The sequence below is a fragment of the Somniosus microcephalus genome, chromosome 4 (assembly GCF_052327205.1).
Source record: "Somniosus microcephalus isolate GS21.2 chromosome 4, FLI_Smic_1.0, whole genome shotgun sequence".
In the NCBI taxonomy this organism is placed as follows: Eukaryota; Metazoa; Chordata; class Chondrichthyes; order Squaliformes; family Somniosidae; genus Somniosus; species Somniosus microcephalus.
In genome coordinates, this window is record NC_140990.1 from 10,318,046 (window position 1) to 10,343,252 (window position 25,207).

Below are 25,207 nucleotides of genomic sequence, written 5' to 3' on the forward strand. Positions count from 1 at the left end.
GGGAAGGGGGTATGCATCCAGCTGGGTGTACCGGTTTATGGTTTGGCTGTAGTCGATGACCAGGCAGTTTTTATTGCCGGTCTTAACGACTACGACCTGGGCACGCCAGGGGCTGGTGCTCCCCTCGATGATGCCCTCCTTCAGGAGACGCTGCACCTCAGAGCTAATGAAAGCTCTGTCCCCGGCACTGTACCGCCTGCTCTTGGTAGCGACGGGTTTGCAGTCGGGGGTGAGGTTAGCGAACAGGGAAGGTGGCGGGACCTTGAGGGTGGATAGGCCGCAGGTGTTACGCGGTAAGTGGTTTAAAAGCTGCTGGTTGTCGACTGTGAGTGGGGGGAGGGGTCCACCGTATGCTAGAGTGACACTTTGGAGGTGGGATTGGAAGTCCAGCCCTAGTAGGATGGCAGCGCAGAGCTGGGGCAGGACGAGGAGTTTAAAATTTTTATACTCCGTGCCCTTAACCGACAGGGTCACAACACAGTAGCCGCTGATGCCTGTGGCGTGGGACCTCGATGCCATCGAGATCCGGTTGCGCGTTGGCCGGACAGTGAGGGAGTAGTGACTCACCGTGTCTGGGTGGATGAAACTCTCCGTGCTTCCGCTGTCGAACAGGCAGGTCGTGGCGCGGCCGTTTACTTTGATGTCCATCATGGACTTGGACAGGTGATGCGGGCGGGCTTGGTCCAGTGTGACGGAGGCTAGTGTATGGCTGAGCGAGCTGCTGTAGTCTGCGGGTGAGGCGGTGGTCGGGTCTGGAGGCAAGGTGGCGGTCGAGTGTGGTGGGTAAAATGGCGGCGCCCACGAGGTTGGAAAAAATGGCGGAGAAGATGGCTGCCCCCACAACTCACATGAGGCACTGCTGGTGTCGGTTGCCTGGATCAAAGATAGCCGCCCCCATAACTCACACGTGGGGATGCTGGCATCTGTGGCCTTGTTGGATCCGATCACCCACGAGGGTGGGCTCCGTTACTTAGCCAATAAAATTGATATACCTATCAATTCATCCAATGAAAAGCGACGAGTTAAGAAAGTAACTATAGGTTTTTATTGGCTAAATAACAGAGCCCACCCTCGTGGGTGATCGGATCCAACAAGGAGGAATGCCAGCCAGTCGACCACCTTTATACCTGGGCAGGTAGGTGGAGCCATGGGCGGAGTCAGCAGTGGTCAGCCCAGGTATAACAGCGTGACAAGAGGTGACCTCGTATAGTGATACAACAGTGTGAACAGTGATAACCATAGAGTAAGGATATAACAGTGATAACTATAGTGTAACGATAGTGAACGATAAAAGTGGTTTACCACAGCCAGAAACAGCCCAATCCACCTCACTGACTTGGCCCTGAAGTCAAATCAAGTCTCATCAAATGACATCATTTGTTACTGTGACAAAGGTAAACTATCCCTCCTCATCCTTCTTGACTTGTTTGCAGCCTTTGACACGGTTGACCACTCCATCCTTCTCCCAACGCCTCTCCACCGTCTTCCAGCTGGGTGGGACTGCACTCGCCTGGTTCCATTCTTATCTATCTAATCGTAGCCACAGAATCACCTGCAACGGCTTCTCTTCCTGCTCCCGCATCGTTACCTCTGGTGTCCCCCAAGGATCGATCCTTGGGCCCTTCCTATTTCTCATCTAAATGCTGCCCCTTGGTGACATCATCTGAAAACACAGCTTCAGTTTCCACATGTACGCTGACGACACCCAGCTCTACCTCACCACCACTTCTCTCGACCCCTCCACGATCTCTAATCTGGTTCTGGGTGAGCAGAAATTTTCTCCAATTAAATATTGGGAAGACTGAAGAAATTGTTTTCAGTCCCTGCCACAAACTCTGTTCCCTAGCCACTGACTCCATCCCTCTCCCTAACATCTCTCTGAGGCTGAACCACACTGTTCACAACCTCAGTGTCATATTTGACCCTGAAATGAGCTTCCGAACACATATCCACAGCATAACAAAGACCGCCTACTTCCACCTCGGTTACATCGCCCGTCTCCACCCCTGCCTCAGCTCATCCGCTGCTGAAACCCTCACCCGAACCTTTGTTACCTCGAGACTCGACTATTCCAACACACTCCTGGCTGGCCTCCCACATTCTACCCTACGTAAACTGGAGGTGATCCAAAACTACCCGTGTTGTAACTCAATGCCAAGTCCCGTTCACCCATCACCCCTGTGCTCGCTGACCTACATTGGCTCCCGGTTAAGCAATGTTTCGATTTCAAAATTCTCATCCTTGTTTTCAAATCCCTCCATGGCCTCGCCCCTCCCTATCTTAGTTATTCCCTTCAGCCTCACAACCACCCGCCCCCCGCGATAGAATCACAGAAAAATTACGACACAGAAGGAGGCCATTCAGCCCATCTTGCCCGTGCCGGCCGATTAAGTGCTATCCACACTAATCCCACTTCCCAGCACTTGGTCCGTAGCCTTGTAGGTTACGGCACTTCAAGTGCATATCCAAGTACTTTTTAAAATGTGATGAGAGTTTCTGCCTCTACCACCCTGTCAGGCAGTGAGTTCCAGACCCCCACCACCCACTGGGTGAAAACATTTCTCCACAACTCCCCTCTAAACTTACGACCAATTACTTTAAATCTACGCCCCCCTGGTTGTGGACCCTCTGCCAAGGGAAATAGGTCCTTCCTATCTCGGCCCCTCATAATTTTATACACCTCAATCAGGTCTCCCCTCAGCCTCCTCGGTTCCAAAGTAAACAACCTCCTCCCCCCCCGAGACATCTGCGTTCCTCCAATTCTGCCCTCTTGAGCATCCCTGATTATAATCGCTGCACCATCAGTGGCCGTGTCTTCTGTTGCCTGGGCCCTAAGCTCTGGAATTCCCTCCCTGAACCTCTCCGCCTCTCTTTCATAGAAAATAGGAGCAGGAGTCGGCCATTCGGCCCCTCGAGCCTGCTCCGCCATTCAATGAGATCATGGCTGATCAAAACCTGCCTCTCTGACCAAGCTTTTGGCCATCTGCCCTAATTTCTCCTTATGTGGCTCGGGGTCACATTTTTCAATGTTTTACAATACTCCTGTGTAGCGCCTTGGGAAGTTTTCCTACATTAAAGGCGCTATAGAAATACAAGTTGTTGTTGTTCTCATTGTTGGAGGTGAGCTCTGAACAGGCCCCGCCCCCTCCCCTTACTCCGCATGCGCCGCTCCAAGGTGAGCGCCAGCTCTGAACAGGCCCCGCCCCCTCCCCCTACGCCGCATGCGCCGCTCCAAGGTGAGCGCGGGCTCTGAACAGGCCCCGCCCCCTCCCCCTACACTGCATGCGCCGTTCCAAGGTGAGCGCGGGCTCTGAACAGGCCCCGCCCCCTCCTCCACACGCGCCGCTCCAAGGTGAGCGCGGGCACTGAACAGGCCCCGCCCCCTCCTCCGCATGCGCCGCTCCAAGGTGAGCGCGGGCTCTGAACAGGCGCCGCCCCCTCCTCCGCATGCGCTGCTCCGAGGTGAGCGCGGGCTCTGAACAGGCCCCGCCCCTCCCCCTACTCCACATGCGCCGCTCCAAGGTGAGCGCGGGCTCTGAAAAGGCCCCGCACCCTCCCCCTACTCCGCATGCGCCGCTCCAAGATGAGCGCCGGCTCTGAGCAGCCCCGCCCCCTCCCCCTACTCAGCATGCACCGCTCCAAGAGCGCTGGCTCTGAACAGGCCCCGCCCCTCCACCTACTCCGCATGCGCTGCCGGGCCCCGCTCCCAAGGATGAGTCGCTACCGTGCCTGCGCAGGGCCTCGCATTCTGGGTCGGCCCGGGCAACCGCGAGAGTCTGGATCACCGGCGGAATGTGACTTTTATGAGGTATTTTTATATACAGCGGAGAGAAGCGCGGGCGGGGAGATAAATAAAAAGTAAATACAAACCGCACCGTCCCAGCACCCTCCCGCACCGAGTGGAGCGGATTGAGCGGCCGCAGCCCCGTGTCTTCTGCAGGGAGCTGGACTGGGGCACGTCATCAATTCCACGGCAGTGACTGACGTGGGCTCCGACCAATAGGGAGAGAGCAGGTGCAGCTCGGAGGACTGAGGTGGCAGCGGGTCCTCCAATCAATCGGGGTGCCCGAGGGGCGGGACTTCCGCCGCCCGCTTCTCCCGCTGCTGAGACAAGTGGAATGCAGCAGAGGGCGCTCTTCGGAGTTTGGGGCTCAGGCCTGCTAGTGGAGCAGTGCAGAGGGAACTTTACTCTGCACTGGGCTTTACTCCCTCAGCACTGCATTGGAGGGGCAGCGCAGAGTTTTAGACTCGAGTCTCTGGAGTGGGACTTCAACCCACAACCTTCTGACTCAGAGGAGAGAGTGCTGCCGCCTGAGCCATGGCTGACACTCGGTATCTAACCCGTGCTGTACCTGCCCTGGGAGTGTTTGATGGGACAGTGTAGAGGGAGCTTTACTCTGTATCTAACCCGTGCTGTACCTGCCCTGGGAGTGTTTGACGGGACAGTGTAGAGGGAGCTTTACTCTGTATCTAACCCGTGCTGTACCTGCTCTGGGAGTGTTTGATGGGACAGTGTAGAGTGAGCTATACTCTGTATCTAACCTGTGCTGTACCTGCCCTGGGAGTATTTGATGGGATAGTGTAGAGGGAGCATTACTCTGTATCTAACCCGTGCTGTACCTGCCCTGGGGGTGTTTGATGGGACAGTTTAGAGGGAGCTATACTCTGTATCTAACCCGTGCTGTACCTGCCCTGGGAGTGTATGATGCGACAGTGTAGAGGGAGCTTTACTCTGTATCTAACCCGTGATGTACCTGCCCTCATGAGCAAATTTGGCTAGGGTAAATAAAATCAGAGAGTTAAATGCGTGGCTCAAAGACTGGTGTGGGAGAAATGGGTTTTGCTTCTTGGGACACTGGCACCAGTACTGGGACAGGAGAGAGCTGTTCCGTTGGGACAGACTTCACTTGGCCAGTGCTGGGACTAGAATCTTGGTGAATCGAATAACTAGGGCTGTAGAGAGGGCTTTAAACTAATTAGTGGGGGGGAGGTTTCAAGAGAGCGAAACAGAAAAATGTCAGCAGAGAAGGCAATAGAGCAAGGTAGCAGTGGGGTAATTCAAAACCAGAGCGTGCCAGGAAGGGACAGAATATATAAAGATAAAGGTAAAGTAGTAAAGGGGGTAAAAGCAGGAATAAATTGTCACAAAACATATTTAAAAGTTCTTTACCTGAATGCACGCAGCATTCATAACAAAATAGATGAGTTGATGGTACAAATAACTACACATGGGTATGATCTGGTGGCCATTACGGAGACATGGCTGCAGGGTGACCATGACTGGGAACTAAACATCCAGGGGTATTTGACTATTAGGAAGGGCAGACAGGAAGGAAAAGGAGGTGGGGTGGCTGTGTTAATAAAGGATGGAATCACTGCAATAGTGAGAAATTATATTGGGTCAAAGGATCAGGATTGTGAAACGGTTTGGGTGGAAATAAGGAATAATAAGGGGAAAAAGTCACTAGTGGGCATAGTCTATCGGCCTCCTAACAGTTGCAACTCCAATGGTCGGAGTATAAATCAGGAAATAGTTGGGGTTGTAATAAGGGACCAGCTATAATCATGGGAGATTTTAACTTTCATATTGACTGGACAAATCAAATTGTGCAGGGCAGCCTTGAGAAAGAGTTCATAGAGTGCATTAGGGATGGGTTCCTTGAGCAGTATGTTACTGAACCAACCAGGGGGCAGGCAATCTTAGATCTGGTCCTGTGTAATGAGACAGGATTAATAAAAAATGTCCTAGTAAAGGATCCCCTTGGAATGAGTGACCATAACTTGGTTGAATTCCAAATTCAGTTGGAGGGTGAGAAAGTTGGATCTCAAACCAGCGTACTAAGCTTAAATAAAAGGAGACTATGAAGGTATGAGAGCAGAGTTGACTAAAGTGGACTGGGAAAATAGATTAAGGTGTAAAACGGTACAGGAGCAGTGGTGTACATGCAAGGAGATATTTCACAACTTTCAAGAAAAATATATTCCACTGAGGAAAAAGTGGCATAAAAGAAAAGACAGCCATCCGTGGCTAAGTAAAGTAAGAAAGGATAGTATCTGACTGAAAACAAGGGCATATAAAGTAGCCAAATCTAGTGGGAGGATAGAAGAGTGGGAAGCATTTAAAAGCCAGCAAAGAATAACTAAAAGATTAATTAAGAAAGGGAAGATAGATTATGAAAGTAAACTAGCAAAAAATATAAAAACAGATAACAAGAGTTTCTACAGTTATATAAAAAGAAAAAGGGTGGCTAAAGTGAATGTTGGTCCCTTAGAGGACGAGACTGGGAAATTAGTAGTGGGGAACATGGAGATGGCAAATGCGCTGAACAAATATTTTGTATCAGTCTTTACAGTAGAGGACACTAAAAATATTCCAATACTGGACAAACAGGGGGCTATGGGGGGGGGAGGAGCTAAACACGAATAAAATCACTAAGGAGGTGGTACTCGGTAAGATCATGGGACTTAAGGCAGATAAGTCCCCTGGACCTGATGGCTTACAGCCTAGGGTCTTGAGAGAAGTAGTGGTAGGGATTGCGGATGCATTGGTGGTAATTTTCCAAAACTCCCTGGATTCAGGAAAGGTCCCAGCAGATTGGAAAACTGCTAATGTAATGCCCTTATTTAAAAAGGGAGGTAGACAAAAGGCTGGAAACTATAGACCAGTTAGCCTAACATCTGTGGTTGGTAAAATGTTGGAGTCCATTATTAAGGAAGCAGTAACAGGATATTTGGATAAGCATAATTTAATCTGACAGCATGGTTTTATGAAGGGGAAATCATGTTTGACAAATTTGCTCGTATTCTTTGAGGACGTAACAAACAGGGTGGATAAAGGGGAACCAGTGGATGTGGTGTATTTGGACTTCAAAAAGGCATTTGACAAGGTGCCACACAAAAGATTACTGCACAAGGTAAAAAATCACAGGATTGGGGGTAATATACTGGCATGGGTGGAAGATTGGCTATCTAACAGAAAACAGAGAGTTGGGATAAATGGTTCATTCTTGGGCTGGCAATCAGTAACTGGTGGTGTTCCGCAGGGGTCAGTGCTGGGACCCCAACTCTTTACAATCTATATTAACGATTTGGAGGAGGGGACCAAGTGCAACGTATCCAAATTTGCCAACAATACAAAGATGGGAGGGAAAGCAGTGAGTGAGGAGGACATAAAAAACCTGCAAAAGGACAGACAGGCTAAGTGAGTGGGCAGAAATTTGGCAGATGGAATATAATGTTGGAAAGTGTGAGGTTATGCTCTTTGGCAGAAAAAATCAAAGAGCAAGTTATTATCTAAATGGAAAAAAATCTGCAAAGTGCTACAGTACAAAGGGATCTGGGGGTCCTGGTGCATGAAACACGGAAGGTTAGTATGCAGGTACAGCAGGTGATCAGGAAGGCCAATGGAATCTTGGCTTTTATTGCAAGGGGGATGGAGTATAAAAGCAGGGAAGTCTTGCTTCAGTTATACAGGGTACTGGTGAGGCCACACCTGGAATACTGCGTACAGTTTTGCATTCCATATTTAAGAAAACATATACTTGCTCTTGCAGTCGTTCAGAGAAGGGTCACTTGGTTGATTCCGGAGATGAGGGGGTTAACTTATGAGGAAAGGTTGAGTAGGTTGGGCCTCTACTCATTGGAATTCAGAAGAATGAGAGGCGATCTTATCGAAACATATAAGATTGTGAGGGGGCTTGATCGGGTGGGTGCGGTGAGGATGTTTCCACTGAGGGGTGAGACTCGAACTAGGGGGCATAATCTTAGAATAAGGGGCTGCCCTTTCAAAACTGAGATGAGGAGAAACTTCTTCATTCGGAGGGTAGTAAATCTATGGAATTTGCTATCCCAGAGAGCTGTGGAAGCTGCAACATTAAATAAATTTAAAATGGAGATAGACATTTTCCTAGCAAATAAGTGAATTAGGGGTTACGGGGAGAGGGCAGGGAAGGGGACATGAGTCTAGATTCAGATCAGCCATGATCCTATTGAATGGCGGAGCAGGCCCGAGGGGCCGTATGGCCTACTCCTGCTCCTATTTCTTATGTTCTTATGAAAGAGCAGGGCAGTGCGACTAATTGCATCGCTCTTTCAGAGAGCCGGCACCAGCACGATGGGCCGAAAGGCATCCTACTGTGCTCTATGATTCTATAACATCAGCTTCTCTCTGCTCACTAGTACTGAGAGAACAGGGAATAATCTTTAAATCCAGCCCAGTTATTGGGGTTTTAACATTAACATGCCCCAGTTGCCTGAATTAACACGTTTCAGTCCTGGATGTGATTAAAGGCATCGGAAACAGTGGAATCGACCCACCGCAGTCACACTGTGGACACTCTGGTGTGTCAGCGGGTGGGATACATCAGGGAATCCCTTTCCAGACACTGAGGTTGACTCTAATGATCGGGAGTCCCAGGGTTTCGGATACCAGATAATCAAGCTCAGAAGAACACAAGTTATCTCTCCAGGCTTTATTAAGAGCGCTGCAGAACACAGATCGGGTGATAATTCCCTCAATCTGGAGAATAGAAGTACAGTGGATTCGCGCGCGATCTTCTTGAGTCTGTTCCAACTGACAACGGCTTAAGTGGCCTGTTCTTAAACACAAGCTTGGTTACCGCTCAGGAAATGGGATTGTTTGGACCTGTCTGTTGACCGCCTCCTGAACTCCTGCTAATTCAGGGAATTTAGTCCATCTGTGACCAGACTATAACCACAAGCCCGTCTGGTCATCACACCTATATGGTCCGTGAGGTTATTATCAGATTCACACCCAGACGTTGTGCCTTCACTTGTCTGGCACTTCATCCCATAACACAGGTACAGGGGCTCAGTAATGTTTCATTCATCAGAAAAAGACAAAGTACAACAACATACTGGTCAGATTAACAGAATCTCATCATAGTTATGGGGCCATCAATATAATAGTCATTAATAAATCCAGGAGGGAATTCAGGAGAAACTTCTTTACCCAGAGAGTGATGAGAATGGGGAACTCGTTACCACAGGGAGTAGTTGAGGTGAACGACATAGATGTATTTAAGGAGAAGCCAGATAAACATAGGAGGATATGTCGGAGGAGGCTCGTGTGGAGCATAAACCCCGGCATGGACCAGTTGGGCCGAATGGCCTGCTTCTGTGCTGTACATTCGATGTAATAACATGAACAGTCCACCGGTGCGCTCAAGGCCTTCCGTGACCGGTGGGTACCGGAGGGACTGGCATGCATCATCACCACCGAAAATAGAATGTTAATTTCATTTAAGTTTCCTTTAAACCTTTTTTTGTTATGTTACAGGTTTTATTGGTTGTGATGGTTGACTTTTAATAGGCAATTGCCTGTGATGAGAAAAACAAAAATAACATTAACAGTCAAATCAAGGGGATCATCAGCATAACAGATTGAAAGATTAAACAGCAGTACAAGAATTTATAAAACATTCATCCATTCCACGTTCATGTCACCCCAGCTGTCTACAGGACCCTGCGCTAAAGAACAGTGTGAACTCGCTGGTGACTCAGCAGGTCATTGGAGCTTTTAAAGCTCTTCCCACAGTCAGAACATGTAAACGCTCTCTCATCAGTGTGAACAAGCTGATGCGCCAGCAGGTTGGTGTACTGCAAGAATCCCTTCCCACACACAGAGCAGGTGAACTGCCTCTCCCCAGTGTGAACTTGCTGGTGTCTGGTCAGAGCCCTGGAGCGTTTAAAACTCTTACCACAGTCAGAACATGTAAACGGTCTCTGATCTGTGTGAACAAGCTGGTGTTGCTTCAGGTCCCGGGAGTATTTAAAGCTCTTCCCACAGTCAGAACATGTAAACGCTCTCTCATCAGTGTGAACAAGCTGGTGTCTGGTCAGAGCCCCGGATCTTTTAAAGCTCTTCCCACAGTCAGAACATTTAAAGGGTCTCTCATCAGTGTGAACAAGCTGGTGTATCAGCAAGTTAGATGAATAAGTGAATCCCTTCCCACACACAGAGCAGGGAAATGGCCTCTCCCCGGTGTGAACTCGTTGGTGACTGGTCAGAGCCCCGGAGCTTTTAAAACTCTTCCCACAGTCAGAACATGTAAATGGTCTCTCATCAGTGTGAACAATCTGGTGTTGCTTCAGATCCCTGGGGCATTTAAAGCTCTTCCCACAGTCAGAACATTTAAATGGTTTCTCATCAGTGTGAACTCGCTGGTGTTTGGTCAGAGCCCCGGAGCTTTTAAAACTCTTCCAACAGTCAGAACATGTAAACGGTCTCTCATCGGTGTGAACAAGCTGGTGATCCTTCAGATCCCTGGGGCATTTAAAGCTCTTCCCACAGTCAGAACATTTAAATGGTTTCTCATCAGTGTGAACAAGCTGGTGTATCAGCAAGTTAGATGAATCAGTGAATCCCTTCCCACACACAGAGCAGGGAAATGGCCTCTCCCCGGTGTGAACTCGTTGGTGACTGGTCAGAACCCTGGAGCTTTTAAAACTCTTCCCACAGTTGGAACATGTAAATGGTCTTTCATCAGTGTGGACAAGCTGGTGTTGCTTCAGGTCCCGGGAGTATTTAAAGCTCTTCCCACAGTCAGAACATGTAAACGCTCTCTCATCAGTGTGAACAAGCTGGTGTCTGGTCAGAGCCCCGGATCTTTTAAAGCTCTTCCCACAGTCAGAACATTGAAACGGTCTCTCATCAGTGTGAACAAGCTGGTGTCTCAGCAGGTGGGATGTGCAAGTGAATCCCTTCCCACACACGGAGCAGGTGAACGGACTGTCCCCAGGGTGACTGTGCGGATGAACTTCTGATGTAGACGGGGAACTGAATCCCTTCCCACTGTCCCCACCTTTACCCAGTTTCTCCCCGGTGTGACGGAGCACGTGTCTCGCCAGGTCAGGCGATCGGCTGAATCTGAGTCCACACATGGAACACGTGTGCAGTTTGTCTGCGCTGCGATCGCTGCTCTCTCCTTCCATGTGCAAAGGCCGATGATATTCAGGTCCTGATGAATTGAGCGACTCTGTCAGATCCTGACGTGATGTTTGGTCTGAGCTTCCTGTCTGTAAATACTCCACTTCTAAAACCCTGTAAAAGGAGTGTAGAAAGGGGTAAGAGGGAGAATGTTGTCTCATGTCCCCCTTTCCCAGCCCAGGGGCAGTGAAGCTGATTTTCAGGCCCCAGCTGCTGCACAGGTTGGTTGAAAGTATCAACAGTAATGGCGGCTGCAATTCCCACAAGCCCCCGCGCTCCAGAAAGCGCTCCAGCCGCTGCGCTGAGTTGTGGCTGACACCACGCAGCGCCCCATGGCCCCGCCCTCTCCTGCTCCACAGGCGCCTGGCCCGCACCGCGCATCCTCAGCACACACCCTGGGCCCCTGTCAATCATCCAATACCAATCTGGCATAAAAGGAAATCTAAAAAGGTGACTCAACCGTGGATAACAGGGGAAATTAGAGACAGCATAAAATCCAAAGATAGGGCGTATAAAATAGCCAAAAAAAGCGCCAGAGCGGAAGATTGGGAACAGTTTAAGATAGAGCAAAGGAGGGCAAAGGGCATGATCAAGAGGGGCAAAATAGCTTACGAAAACAAGCTGGCGGAAAATATAAAAACTAACTCCAAAAGCTTTTATAAATATATCAAAAGGAAAAGACTGGTGAAAACCAAAGTTGGTCCATTGCAGTCAGATACGGGGGAATATATAATGGGAAATAAGGAAATGGCAGATCAACTAAATGCATACTTTGGGTCAGTCTTTACGAAGGAAGACACAAAAAACCTCCCTGGGATATCGGGAAAAATAGGGACATTGGCAAAGGAGGAACTGACGCAAATCAATATCTCTAAGGATATGGTGTTAAGGAAGCTAAAGGGATTGAAGGTGGACAAATCCCCAGGGCCTGATAACATGCATCCTAGGGTACTGAAGGAGGTGGCCCTAGAGATAGCGGATGCACTAAGGATGATTTTTCAGAATTCATTAGACTCGGGAACAGTGCCGATGGATTGGAGGGTAGCTAACGTTACCCCACTATTCAAAAAGGGGGGTAGGGAAAAAGCAGGTAATTACAGACCTGTAAGCCTTACATCAGTTGTGGGCAAAATGCTGGAGTCCATCATTAAGGATGAAATAGCGGAGCACTTAGCAAATGGGGACAGGATAGGACAGAGTCAACATGGATTTACAAAGGGTAAATCGTGCTTGACTAATCTATTGGAATTTTTTGAGGGAGTAACTGGTAGAATAGATGGGGGAGAGCCAGTAGATGTGGTGTACCTGGACTTCCAAAAGGCCTTCGATAAGGTCCCACATAAAAGATTAGCATGGAAAATTGAGGCTCATGGGATAAAGGGGAAAGTTTTGGCGTGGATAGGGAACTGGCTGTCAGATAGAAAACAGAGAGTTGGAATAAACGGCTCATTTTCTGAATGGCAGGCAGTAACAAGTGGGGTACCACAGGGATCTGTCCTGGGCCCCCAGCTGTTCACAATTTACATTAATGACCTGGATCAGGGAGTCGGATGCAGCATTTCCAAATTTGCAGACGACACTAAACTAGGAGGTGGGGTGGGCTCAGAGGAAGAGACCAGGAAGCTCCAGAGCGATTTGGACAGACTGGGCGATTGGGCGGATAAATGGCAGATGCACTATAATGTGGACAAGTGCGAAGTTATCCACCTTGGGTGCAGGAACGGGAGGGCAAATTATTATTTAAATGGCAATAGATTGGGAGAGGGGGAAGTACAGAGAGACCTGGGTGTTCTTGTACACCAGTCACTGAAGGCGAGCATGCAGGTGCAACAGGCGGTCAAGAAGGCAAACGGTATGCTGGCCTTCATAGCAAAAGGGTTAGAATACAGGAACAGGGATACCTTGCTGCAGCTGTACAGGGCACTGGTGAGACCACACCTCGAGTACTGTGTACAGTTTTGGTCGCCTCATCTGAGGAAGGATGTTCTTGCCATGGAGGGGGTGCAGCGGCGATTCACCAGGCTGATACCAGGAATGGCGGGAATGACCTATGAGGAGAGACTATGTAGTTTAGGGATGTACACACTGGAGTTTAGAAGATTGAGAGGGGACCTCATAGAAGTGTATAAAATTCTGACAGGTCTAGACAGACTGGATGCAGAAGGAATGTTTCCCTTGGCGGGTGAGAACAGAACTAGAGGACATAATTTAAGGATAAGGGCTAAACCATTTAGGACAGAGATGAGGGGGAATTTCTTCACTCAGAGAGTGGTGAACCTGTGGAACTCATTGCCACAGAGGGCAGTGTACGCCAGCTCATTAAATATATTTAAGAGGGAATTAGATATATTTCTACGGGCAAAAGGGGTTAAGGGTTACGGAGAGAAGGCGGGGACGGGATACTGAATTAAAGGATCAGCCATGATCTCATCGAATGGCGGAGCAGGCACGAAGGGCCGAATGGCCTACTCCTGCTCCTATCTTCTATGTATCCTCCCCCGCGCCTGCGCGCTGGGCCCCTGAGCTCCAGGCTGCCGCACGGGGCTTTCTTTGTAAAGTCGGTGTTGGTGAAGAGCCACGATCAGTGAGGGAAACATAGAAACATAGAAGATAGGAGCAGGAGTAGGCCATTCGGCCCCTCGAGCCTGCTCCGCCATTCAATGCGATCATGGCTGATCATCCAAATTCAGTAACCTGTCCCTGCTTTCTCCCCATATCCCTTTAGCCTTAAGAAATATATCTAACTCCTTCTTGAATATATTTAATGAATTGGCCTCCACTGCCTTCTGTGGTAGAGAATTCCACAGGTTCACCACTCTCTGGGTGAAGAAATTCCTCCTCATCTCTGTCCTAAATGGCTTACCCCTTATCTTTAAACTGTGACCCCTGGTTCTGGACTCCCCGGTCATCGGGAACATCCTTCCTGCATCTAGTCTGCCTAGTCCTGTTAGAATTTTATAAGTTTCAATGAGATCCCCTCTCATTCTTCTGAACTCCAGCGAGTATAAGCCCAGTCGACCCAATCTCTCCTCATACGTCAGTGCCTCTCTCTTTCTGTATCGTGTAAGAGCAGGGAGGTTATGCTTGAACTGTACAAAACACCAGTTAGGCCACCGCTAGAGTGCTGCGTGCAGTTCTGGTCGCCCCATTGCAGGAGTGATGTGACTGCTTGAGACGGGAGATTTACGAGGATGTTGCCAGGACTAGAGAATTTCAGCTACAAGGAAAGATTGGAGAGGCTGGGGTTGTTTTCTTTGGAACAGAGGAGGCTGAGGGGAGACCTGATTAAGGTGTATAAAATAATGAGGGGCCGAGATAGAGTGGATAGGAAGGACCTATTTCCCTCAGCAGACAGATCAATAACCAGGGGCCATAGATTTAAAGTAATTGGTTGGAGGTTTAGAGGGGATTTGAGGAGAAATGTTTTCACCCAGAGGGTGGTGGGGGTCTGGAACTCACTGCCTGAAAGGGTGGTAGAGGCAGAAACTCTCGTCACATTTAAAAAGTACTTGGCTATGCGCTTGAAGTGCCGTAACCCACAAGACTATGGACCAAGTGCTGGAAAGTGGGATTAGGGAGAAGAACTCTTTGTCGGCCGGCATGGACAAGATGGGCCGAATGGCCTCCTCCTGTGCTGTAAATTTCTATAATTCTATGAATTGTAGTTAAAGAGACAGACACCCCACAAACTCCGTTCCCTAGCCACTGACTCCATCCCTCTCCCTAACATTTGTCTGAGGCTGAACATAGAAACATAGAAGATAGGAGCATTCGGCCCCTCGAGCCTGCTCCGCCATTCAATGAGATCATGGCTGATCATCCAAATTCAGTACCCTGTCCCTGCCTTCTCCCCATATCCCTTGATCCCTTTAACCTTAAGAAATATATCTAACTCCTTCTTGAATATATTTAATGAATTGGCCTCCACTGCCCTCTGTGGTAGAGAATTCCACAGGTTCACCACCCTCTGGGTGAAGGAATTCCTCCTCATCTCTGTCCTAAATGGCTTACCCCTTATCCTTAGACTGTGACCCCTGGTTCTGGACTCCCCGGCCATCGGGAACATCCTTCCTGCATCTAGTCTGTCTAGTCCTGTCAGAATTTTATAAGTTTCAATGAGATCCCCTCTCATTCTTCTAAACTCCAGCAAGTACAAGCCAAATCGACCCAATCTCTCCTCATACATCATTCCTGCCATCCCAGGTATCAGCCTGGTGAATCTTCGCTGCACTCCTTTCATGGCAAGAACATCCTTCCTCAGATAAGGCGACCAAAACTGCACACAATACTCAAGATGTGGTCTCACCAAGGCACTGTACAACTGCAGCAAGACATCCTTTTTCCTGTACTCAAACCCTCTCGCTACGAAGGCCAACATACCATTTGCCTTCTGAACCGCCTGCTGCACCTGCATGCTTAGCTTCAGTGACTGGTGCACAAGGACACCCAGGTCTCGTTGCACTTCCCCTTCTCCCAATCTATTGCCATTCAGATAATAATCTGCCTTCCTGTTTTTGACACCAAAGTGGATAACCTCGCATTTATCCACGTTATATTGCATCTGCCATGCTTCTGCCCAATCACCCAACCTGTCCAAATCATACTGGAGTATCTCGGCATCCTCCTCACAGCACACACGCCCACCCAGCTTTGTGTCGTCTGCAAATTTGGAGGTATTACATCTAGTTCCCTCGTCCAGATCATTAATATATATTGTGAATAGCTGGGGTCCAAGGACAGATCCCTGCGGTACCCCCCTAGTCACTGCCTGCCACTCAGAAAAAGACCCGTTTCTTCCAACTCTTGGCTTTCTGTCTGCCAACCAGTTCTCTATCCAAGTCAATACCTTGCCCCAATCCCATGTGCCTTAACTTTACACGCTGTCGAACGCCTTTTGGAATTCCATGTACTCCACGTTAACCGCATTGCCCTCATCAACCCTCTCTGTTACCTCATCAAAAACCTCAATCAGAATCAGAGCGGCCGGGCCTGGTGGACGTGCGGCCAGGGCCCCGGCACCAGGAAACCCAGCGTGCAGCGCCTCCCCCATCCGAGCCGCCGCTTCCCGGTTTCTTCAGCTGGCTCCACCAAGTCCGACTCGGGACAAAGGACAGGAGCCAGGCTCCCAGAATGGCCTGCGGCCCTGGGGAGCATGCGCACTCTCAGTGGGGAAATCAGCGCGTTGGATAGAGCGGTTTCTGGGGCGCGGGGAATTGTGGGTGCTGCGGCCGCCATTAGTCAGCGGCTGTCGGGAAGAGTTTTATTGCAGGTGATGGAAGTCGGTCCCTGGCCGCCTGTGTAGGTCTTTTTGTTGCAGCAGTTTGAGCTGGAGTGGAGATGGAGGAGAAGCTGCTGGGTTTTCGATGGAATCTGGAACAGTACCCATGGATTGGAGGGTAGCTAATGTTACCCCATTATTCAAAAAAGGTGGTAGAGAGAAAACGGGGAATTATAGACTGGTAAGCCTGGCATCGGTAGTGGGGAAAATGCTCGAGTCCATTATAAAAGATGTAATAGCAGAGCACTTGGAAAACAGTGACAGGATCGGACAAAGTCAACATGGATTTACAAAAGGTAAATCGTGCTTGACTAATCTACTGGAATTTTTTTGAGGATGTAACTAGTAAAATCGATAAGGGTGAACCAGTGGATGTGGTGTATTTGGACTTTCAGAAGGCTTTTGATAAGGTCCCACATAAGAGATTAGCATGTAAAGTTAAGGCACATGGGATTGGGGGGCAAGGTATTGACTTGGATAGAGAACTGGTTGGCAGACAGAAAGCAAAGAGTTGGAATAAACGGGTCTTTTTCCAAGTGGCAGGCAGTGACTAGTGGGGTACTGCAGGGATCGGTCCTTGGACCCCAGCTATTCACAATATATATTAATGATCTAGACAAGGGAACTAGATGTAATATCTCCAAATTTGCAGATGACACAAAGCTGGGTGGGCGTGTATGCTGTGAGGAGGATGCCGAGAAACTCCAGTATGATTTGGACAGGTTGGGTGATTAGGCAGAAGCATGGCAGATGCAATATTATGTGGATAAATGTGAGGTTATTCACTTCGGTGTCAACAACAGGAAGGCAGATTATTATCTGAATGGCAATAGATTGGGAGAAGGGGAAGTGCAACGAGACCTGGGTGTCCTTGTGCACCAATCGCTGAATGTAAGCATGCAGGTGATGTGAGAGTGACTGCCCTCGACATGAAGGCAGCATTTGATCGAGTGTGGCATCAAGGAGCCCTAGCAAAACTGAAGTCAATGGGAATCAAGGGTAAAACTCTCCATTGGTTGGAATCATACCTAGCACAAAGGAATTTGGCTGTGGTTGTTGGAGGTCATTCATCTCAATCACATGACATCACTGCAGGAGTTCCTCAGGGCAGTGTCCTAGGCCCAACCATCTTCAGCTATTTCATCAATGACCTTCCCTCCATCATAAGGTCAGAAGTGGGGATGTTCGCTGATGATTGCACACTGTTCAGCACCATTCGAGACTCGTCAGATACTGACGCAGTCCGTGTCCATATGCAGCAAGACTTGGACAACATTCAGACTTGGGCTGACAAGTGGCAAGTAACATTCGCACCACACAAGTGCCAGGCAATGACCATCTCCAACAAGCGAGACTCTAACCATCTCCCCTTGACATTCAATGGCATTACCATCGCTGAATCCCCCACTATCAACATCCTGGGGGTTACCATTGATCAGAAACTGAACTGGACCAGCCATATAAATACTGTGGCTACAAGAGCAAGCCAGATGCTGGGAATTCTGCAGCGAGTGTCTCACCTCCTGACTCCCCAAAGCCTTTCCACCATCTAAAAGGCACAAGTCAGGAGTGTGATGGAATACTCTCCACTTGCCTGGATGAGTGCAGCTCCAACAACACTCAAGAAGCTCGACACCATTTGATTGGCACTCCATCCACCACCTTCAACATTCACTCCCTCCACCACCGGCGCACTGTGGCTGCAGTGTGTACCATTTACAAGATGCACTGCAGCAACTCGCCAAAGCTCCTTCAACAGCACCTTCGAAATCCGCGACCTCTACCACTTAGAAGGACAAGGGCAGCAGACGCATGGGAACATCACCACCTACAAGTTCCCCTCCAAGCCACACACCATCCTGACTTGGACCTGTATCGCCATTCCTTCACTGTCGCTGAGCCAAAATCCTGGAACTCCCTTCCTAGCAGCATTGTGGATGTACCTACACCATAAGGACTGCAGCGGTTCAAGAAGGCGATGTGGAAACGTGAATAAAATGGGCAATGAATTGGCTTACAAAAATGGCTTCACACAAGGAAAGTCTAGATTAGATTAAAAAGCAGCCCCAGCTGTGCAAAGTGCAAAAGCTAGCAGAACAGAGAATCTGCCTCAGCCTGAGGCCAAGTGTTAACGAAGTGCTAACGACCAGATCAGGGCCACTGAAAGGGCCTAACTGACTAGAGAATGATTGACTAGCCATTGTTCGGTGCCCAATCACTTCAGGGAGGCATATGCAACAGTGAGACAAGTCAGGACTTGCCTGCCAGACTGAAGACCAGATCATGGTCAAACTGAAAGAAAAACCCGGTGATCCCCCTTGTCCCAACGCTTGTTGCCAGGGAAGTGATGTAATGACCCTTATCGGAGAACGCTTGTTGCCAGGGAAGTGATGTAATGGAACACTTGTTGCCAGGGAAGTGATGTAGTGACCCTTGTCCCACGGTATAATAGGGGCTTCCCCACCGGTATTCTCTCTCTCTTAGCCAGAAGGCGTGTGGAACATCAAGAGGGTCAGACATCTCCCGGGGACATAAATGCTGGCACCACGTGTCTAACCCGGGGTGACCCTCGGGACACGAATGTACTGTCGATATGCTGTATGACCACTCCGAACAGTAATGAATAAAATGATGTTGTTTTAACTCTCCGAACCCTCGAGCCTGGAATTCTTCGTACTACGGAACTCAAGAAGAGGACCAGAAAAACCCGGTTCTTACAACTTGGCGTAGTCGGCAGGATCGCAAGACATCAAGAAAGGGGAAAAAGGTAAGCACTGGAATTTATTGTGCCCTTTTTGCACCCTGTCTCTGCGATCTTTATTGAACGAACCAACCGGGTAGCGTACCCTCTGGCTGGCGGTTAACGGAGCACAGGTCCCATTGCTAGCTAGCACGCGGCAGAGTCCGGGACGACTCTAGTCTATTTTAAACTTATTCGTTAAGTCTACGACCTGTGGCAACATGATGGAACCAAGTAGAAAACCAACGACGGAAAAAGGAGGCAGAGCCCCTCCTGAGACCACGTTAGAAGAAATAGTAATCCAACTCAAACAGTATATAGAAAGTACATTCGATGTCCCACAACATGAATATAATATCGAACAAAAATTTGCTGCCTCAAAAGGACAATGGTCCCTTGATGATATAAAAAGAGCATGGGGCAAGACCACCCGTATGAAAGGAGGGAAAAGAAAAACGGGCTGGGTATTGGCCACCTTGAAACAGTGTAGGCAGAGAGGGGAAATAACTCGGAAGGCGGCAGAGGCCAAAGAGAAAGAACAAAAAACAGCTCTCCATGAACAGATAACAAAATACAAAGCCGAGTTAGAGAAACACCAAAAATGCCTTGAAAAAGCAAACGAAAGAGCAGAAAAGTGGAAGGCAAAAACCAAGAAGGAAAGGGAAATACACAGGGAAAGTCCCGGAGTGGTGACGATTACTCCGACGCCCTTGTATCCTACCTATCCTGCAGCGCCCCCTACAGCCCCTCCGGCATATGAACAGCCCACGCTCCAACCCCGATCAAACGAAGCCCATATTGCTAAAATAAATACCCCTCTTACGGACTCATCAGACGAAGAAGATATAACCGAGAAACCACCCCCACGCCTTGCCCCCATCAGGTTACAAAAACATGAAGTAGACGGCCGAAATCTCCGAATTTATACCTATTACCCGGCCAACCCAAAAGATATAGATCAATGGGCAACTGACATGCCGCACCCAAAGAAAAGCGGAGTAAAAGCCTGGCAGTTCTTGGAAAGAAAAAGAACAATCTATAACCTGCACCCATTTGATGGATGCCAGGTTATAGCAGTAGTAGTTAGTGCAAGAGAGTCGGCCGCCCTGACGGCAATAGTCAATATGGCCGTCACCGGACGAGCAAACGCCCTACTTAACGCAGCCAGACAAAGCATCGGGGCCACGGCGCATCGGGCTCAGTTCGCCGGTTCCAGTCCAGCTGGAGATTTGCGTTTTTTAATCCAAGCACCTTACAGGAGAGAGAGAAAGCAGAGCGAGCCCTTCTTCCAGTCCTAGCCATGCCTGCATTCGCCTGCCGCGATTACTTCGCCGCCGAGTGCTTGATGTCCATTTCCAGCGAGGCGGTGTGGCGCGCCGAGCATGCGCAGGAGATCTGCATCTTCCCGCAGCGCATCAGCCAGGGCTCGAGCGGCAGCTACTTCATCCCCGAGCCCGGCGGGAAAATTATCGGTGTTTTTAAACCTAAAAATGAGGAACCGTATGGTCAGCTGAACCCTAAATGGACCAAGTGGCTGCAGAAGCTCTGCTGTCCGTGCTGCTTTGGCAGAGACTGTCTTGTCCTCAATCAGGGCTATCTGTCGGAAGCTGGGGCCGGCCTGGTGTACCAGAAACTGGGGCTTAACATAGTACCGAAGACTAAGGTAGTGTATTTAGCAAGTGGAGACTTTTAACTACAGTGTAATCGACCGAGGGAAATCTCGGGGAAGAAACTGGCTCTCGAGAAAGTGCCGAAAGTTGAGCAGCAGAGGGCTGAGACACAGGAACTGCCCTTACACAATCCCGAAATGGTCCTTTACACGGATGGGTCATCCTTTGTGGAAAAAGGAACCCGATTGGCAGGGTGGGCGGTTACAACAGAATTCGCAGTAGTACGAGCAGGAAGTATGGGAGGAGGGGCCTCAGCACAACAGGCAGAACCAGTCGCCCTCACCCAAGCCTGTCTCTATGCTCGAGACAAGACGGCCAATATATATACCGATTCTAGATATGCTTTTGGCATCGCTCATGACTTTGGACAACTATGGAAACAAAGAGGTTCTCTGACAGCTGCAGGTTAAACAACGGCTCACTAAGTACCACTCTGAAGGAGTGCCATGGCCTCAGGCCCTACCCCTTGTCCTATGTAGTATTCGAGCCACCCCGAATAGGACAACTGGACTCAGCCCCTATGAGGTCGTTACCGGTAGACCAATGTCGCTACCCGGAACAATAGATCTACGTAGGGCTGACATTCATCTTCTAAGCGACACAGTACTAAAGTATTGCAAAGATCTAACAGATGCTGTCAGTTTTGCTTCCCAACAGGTCAGCGCAGCTTGGCAAGAACCCCCACCGGGAGGACACAGCTTAGTCCCCAGGCTACAAGTTTGGGTAAAGAAAATAAAGCCAGCCCCCCTGGAAGACAAGTGGGAAGGTCCGTATGTCATCCTGTTGACCACAGGAGCAGCCGTGAAAGTACAAGGAAAAGAGGCTTGGATACACGCGTCACACGTGAAAAGAGATACGACAGGAGCCCCAACAGAAGGATAAATTGGACTTATTGTGTACCATGATTCCCATCAACATATTGCTAGCCATCTCCTTTACCCCTTTTCTAACATGGGTAGGAGGCATAGAGAATAACTTATTTTAAGGATGGTTGCATGGCTGAAAACATTGGGACAGAAATTACTGTATGGTTTGATTGTTATAAGTGGTGTAATTTTGGGAATTATTATTTTTGTAAATAGTATCAAATGTTGTATAAGTCGTGCAGGAGCTACTATACCCCCTCGCCTCTCCCGAATTAGGGTAGAAGTAGACACAGCAAAGCAGGGGGAACCCCCAGAGGAAGCCTGTTCGGTCCTACACAGTTATCTGTAAATTCGAAATTAAAACCCTTTTGGTTGTGTTCATGGCCAGAACACAAACAAAACGGAGACACAGTGCACTTAATCAAAAACATACCCTATCAAGAGTATACCTTGTATATAATGATTCTTGTAGATTGTATAAAGAATCAAAGGGAGGGATGTGGAAACGTGAATAAAATGGGCAATGAATTGGCTTACAAAAATGGCTTCACACAAGGAAATTCTAGATTAGATTAAAAAGCAGCCCCAGCTGTGCAAAGTGCAAACGCTAGCAGAACAGAGAATCTGCCTCAGACTGAGGCCAAGTGTTAACGAAGTGCTAACGACCAGATCAGGGCCACTGAAAGGGCCTAACTGCTGACTAGAGAATGATTGACTAGCCATTGTTCGGTGCCCAATCACTTCAGGGAGGCAAATGCAGCAGTGAGACAAGTCAGGACTTGCCTGCCAGACTGAAGACCAGATCATGGTCAAACTGAAAGAAAAACCCGGTGATCCCCCTTGTCCCAACGCTTGTTGCCAGGGAAGTGATGTAATGACCCTTATCGGAGAACGCTTGTTGCCAGGGAAGTGATGTAATGGAACACTTGTTGCCAGGGAAGTGATGTAGTGACCCTTGTCCCACGGTATAATAGGGGCTTCCCCACCGGTATTCTCTCTCTCTTAGCCAGAAGGCGTGTGGAACATCAAGAGAGTCAGACATCTCCCGGGGACATAAATGCTGGCACCACGTGCCTAACCCAGGGTGACCCTCGGGACACGAATGTACTGTCGATATGCTGTATGACCACTCCGAACAGTAATGAATAAAATGATGTTGTTTTATCTCTCGGAACCCTCGAGCCTGGAATTCTTCGTACTACGGAACTCAAGAAGAGGACCAGAAAAACCCGGTTCTTACAGCGGCTCACCACCATCTTCTCAAGGGCAATTAGGGATGGGCACTAAATGCAGGCCTAGCCAGCCAGCGACGCCCACATCCCATCAATGAATAAAAAAAAAGGTGCAGCAGGCAGTTAAGAAGGCAAATGGTATGTTGGCCTTCATAGCGAGAGGGTTTGAGTATAGGAACAAGGATGTCTTGCTGCAGTTGTGCAGGGCCTTGGTGAGACCACATCTTGAGTATTGTGTGCAGTTTTGGTCACCTTATCTGAGGAAGGATATTCTTGCCATGGAAGGAGTCCAGCCAAGATTCACCAGGCTGATACCTGGGATGGCAGGAATGATGTATGAGGAGAGATTGGGTTGATTGGGCTTGTACTCGCTGGAGTTTAGAAGAATGAGAGGGGATCTCATTGAAACTTATAAAATTCTGGCAGGACTGGACACACTAGATGCAGGGAGGGTGTTCCCGATGGTCGGGGAATCCAGAACCAGGGGTCACAGTCCAAGGATAAGGGGTAGGCCTTTTAGGGCAGAAATGAGGAGGAATTTATTCACCCAGAGAGTGGTGAACCTGTGGAATTCTCTACCACAGAAGGCAGTAGAGGCCAATTCATTAAATATATTCAAAAAGGAGTTGGATATATTTCTTAAGGCTAAAGAGATCAAGGGGTATGGGGAGAAAGCAGGGACCGGGTACTAAACTTGGATGATCAGCCATGATCGCATTGAATGGCGGAGCAGGCTCGAGGGGCCGAATGGCCTACTCCTGCTCCTATCTTCTATGTTTCTATCTCTTATGCGGGACCTTATCGAAAGCCTTTTGAAAGTCCAAATACACCACATCCACTGGTTCTCCCTTATCTACTTTACCAGTTACATCCTCAAAAAATTCCAGTAGATTAGTCAAGCACGATTCACCTTTTGTAAATCCATGTTGACTTTGTCTGATCCAGTCACTGTTTTCCAAGTGCTCTGCTATTACGTCTTTTATAATGGACTCTAGCATTTTCCCAACTACCAATGTCAGGCTTACTGGTCTGTAATTCCCCATTTTCTCTCCACCATCTTTTTTGAACAGTGGGGTAACATTAGCTACCTGCCAATCCATGGGTACTGTTCCAGAGTCTATTGAATTTTGGAAGATGACCAGCAATGCATCTAATAATTCCAGGGCCACTTCCTTAAGTACCCGAGGATGTAGATTATCTTCTATGTTTCTATGTATTCAATGTTTCCTTGGAGCTGAAATTCTCAAGTCCTGGCAACATCCTCGTAAATCTCCCGTCTAGAGCAGTCACGTCTTTCCTGCAATGGGGCGAGCAGAACTGCACGCAGCACTCTAGCCGGTGGCCTAACTGGTGTTTTGTACAGTTCAAGCAGAACCTCCCTGCTCTGACATGATACAGAGAGAGGCACTGCCCCTTTAAATACCTGGGGGGCACCCATTCCCCTTTAAATGGCCAAGCAATTTTTTTTGTTGAAAAGGGGTCGCAGTCCCCTTTGACTCACCCCCCCACCCCCCTCACCCGCCACAAATACTCACAAGAGAGAGAGAGAGGAGGAAGAATGCTGGTCTTTGTCCCTTTAAAAGTGGCTGCCCACCAAAATGCTCACAGCACCAGGGCTCTTTGTTCTGGATAAAAGTCAAAAAGAGAAAAGGTTCACTTATTTTTAAATCAATGCAGTTGATGAATAGCCTTGCAATAAAGGTAATGCAAAGGAATAAACACTCACAAGCTGGGTTTTTTCCACCCCCTCCTCCTCCCCTTCCCTTTAACAGCTCCTGCAGACAATGAAAGCAGGAAAGCGGCCTGCAGCCCACCGAGGTCCCGCCCCCCTCCTTCCCTCCCGCGCCGCCATTGGTTGGAGGACCGTCAGCCCGCCCGGTCCTCCCAGCGTTTTCCGCGCTCCTGATTGGTGGGCGCCTCGCGTCAATCATCCCCCGATTACGCGCTGACGCCAGCACGCAACGCCCAGGGGTCGGTTGGATCGGCGCACGCCACCGCAAGGAAAAAAAAAGACTCCCCACACAAATGAGGAGAAACAAAAATAATAATAATCGCACTTTAGAGGGGAGGAGGTTGGGGGAATTAATGAGTGTTTTCAATTTGTTTCGGAAATAAAAAAATATTTGAAAAGCTTCGCAACGGTGCGAGGCGGACTGCGCATGCGCTGCAGCCAGCCTTTGACTCCCCCACGTGGGCCCGGGGCCCGGACACGCCCACTTGCCTTCCCCTGCACCAATCACAGCGCGGGCAGGCGCTTCTAGCAATCGTCACCTGTCAATCACCCTCCCTTCCCCCTCGTGATGTCGATTGACAGCGGTGTCAGCCAATGAGGTGCAGGAAGGGGCGGGACCAGGGCCAGGACTGACAGCAAGCCTGAACTAACTCAATTAAATACCTGCATGCAGCCAAAAAAAAACTTTTATTTAGTCAGCCGAAAAACAGCAAAGCAAATGAGGTTAAAGCCTATTTTAAA

The 25,207-nt window shown here is 49.0% G+C and overlaps 1 pseudogene across 1 annotated transcript in view; it reads right to left on the reverse strand.

Annotated features, from left to right (window-relative positions):
• LOC147118275 (uncharacterized) overlaps positions 1-24,353 on the reverse strand; it is a 95,328-nt pseudogene extending 70,975 nt beyond the window's left edge. Inside the window, exons 1-2 of the transcript XR_015077897.1 lie at positions 24,270-24,353; positions 9,479-11,062 (exon numbers count right to left, since the gene is read on the reverse strand). The product of XR_015077897.1 is annotated as an uncharacterized LOC147118275 (transcript). The remainder of the gene's footprint in view (positions 1-9,478; positions 11,063-24,269) is intronic.
• Positions 24,354-25,207: the final 854 nt, after the last annotated feature.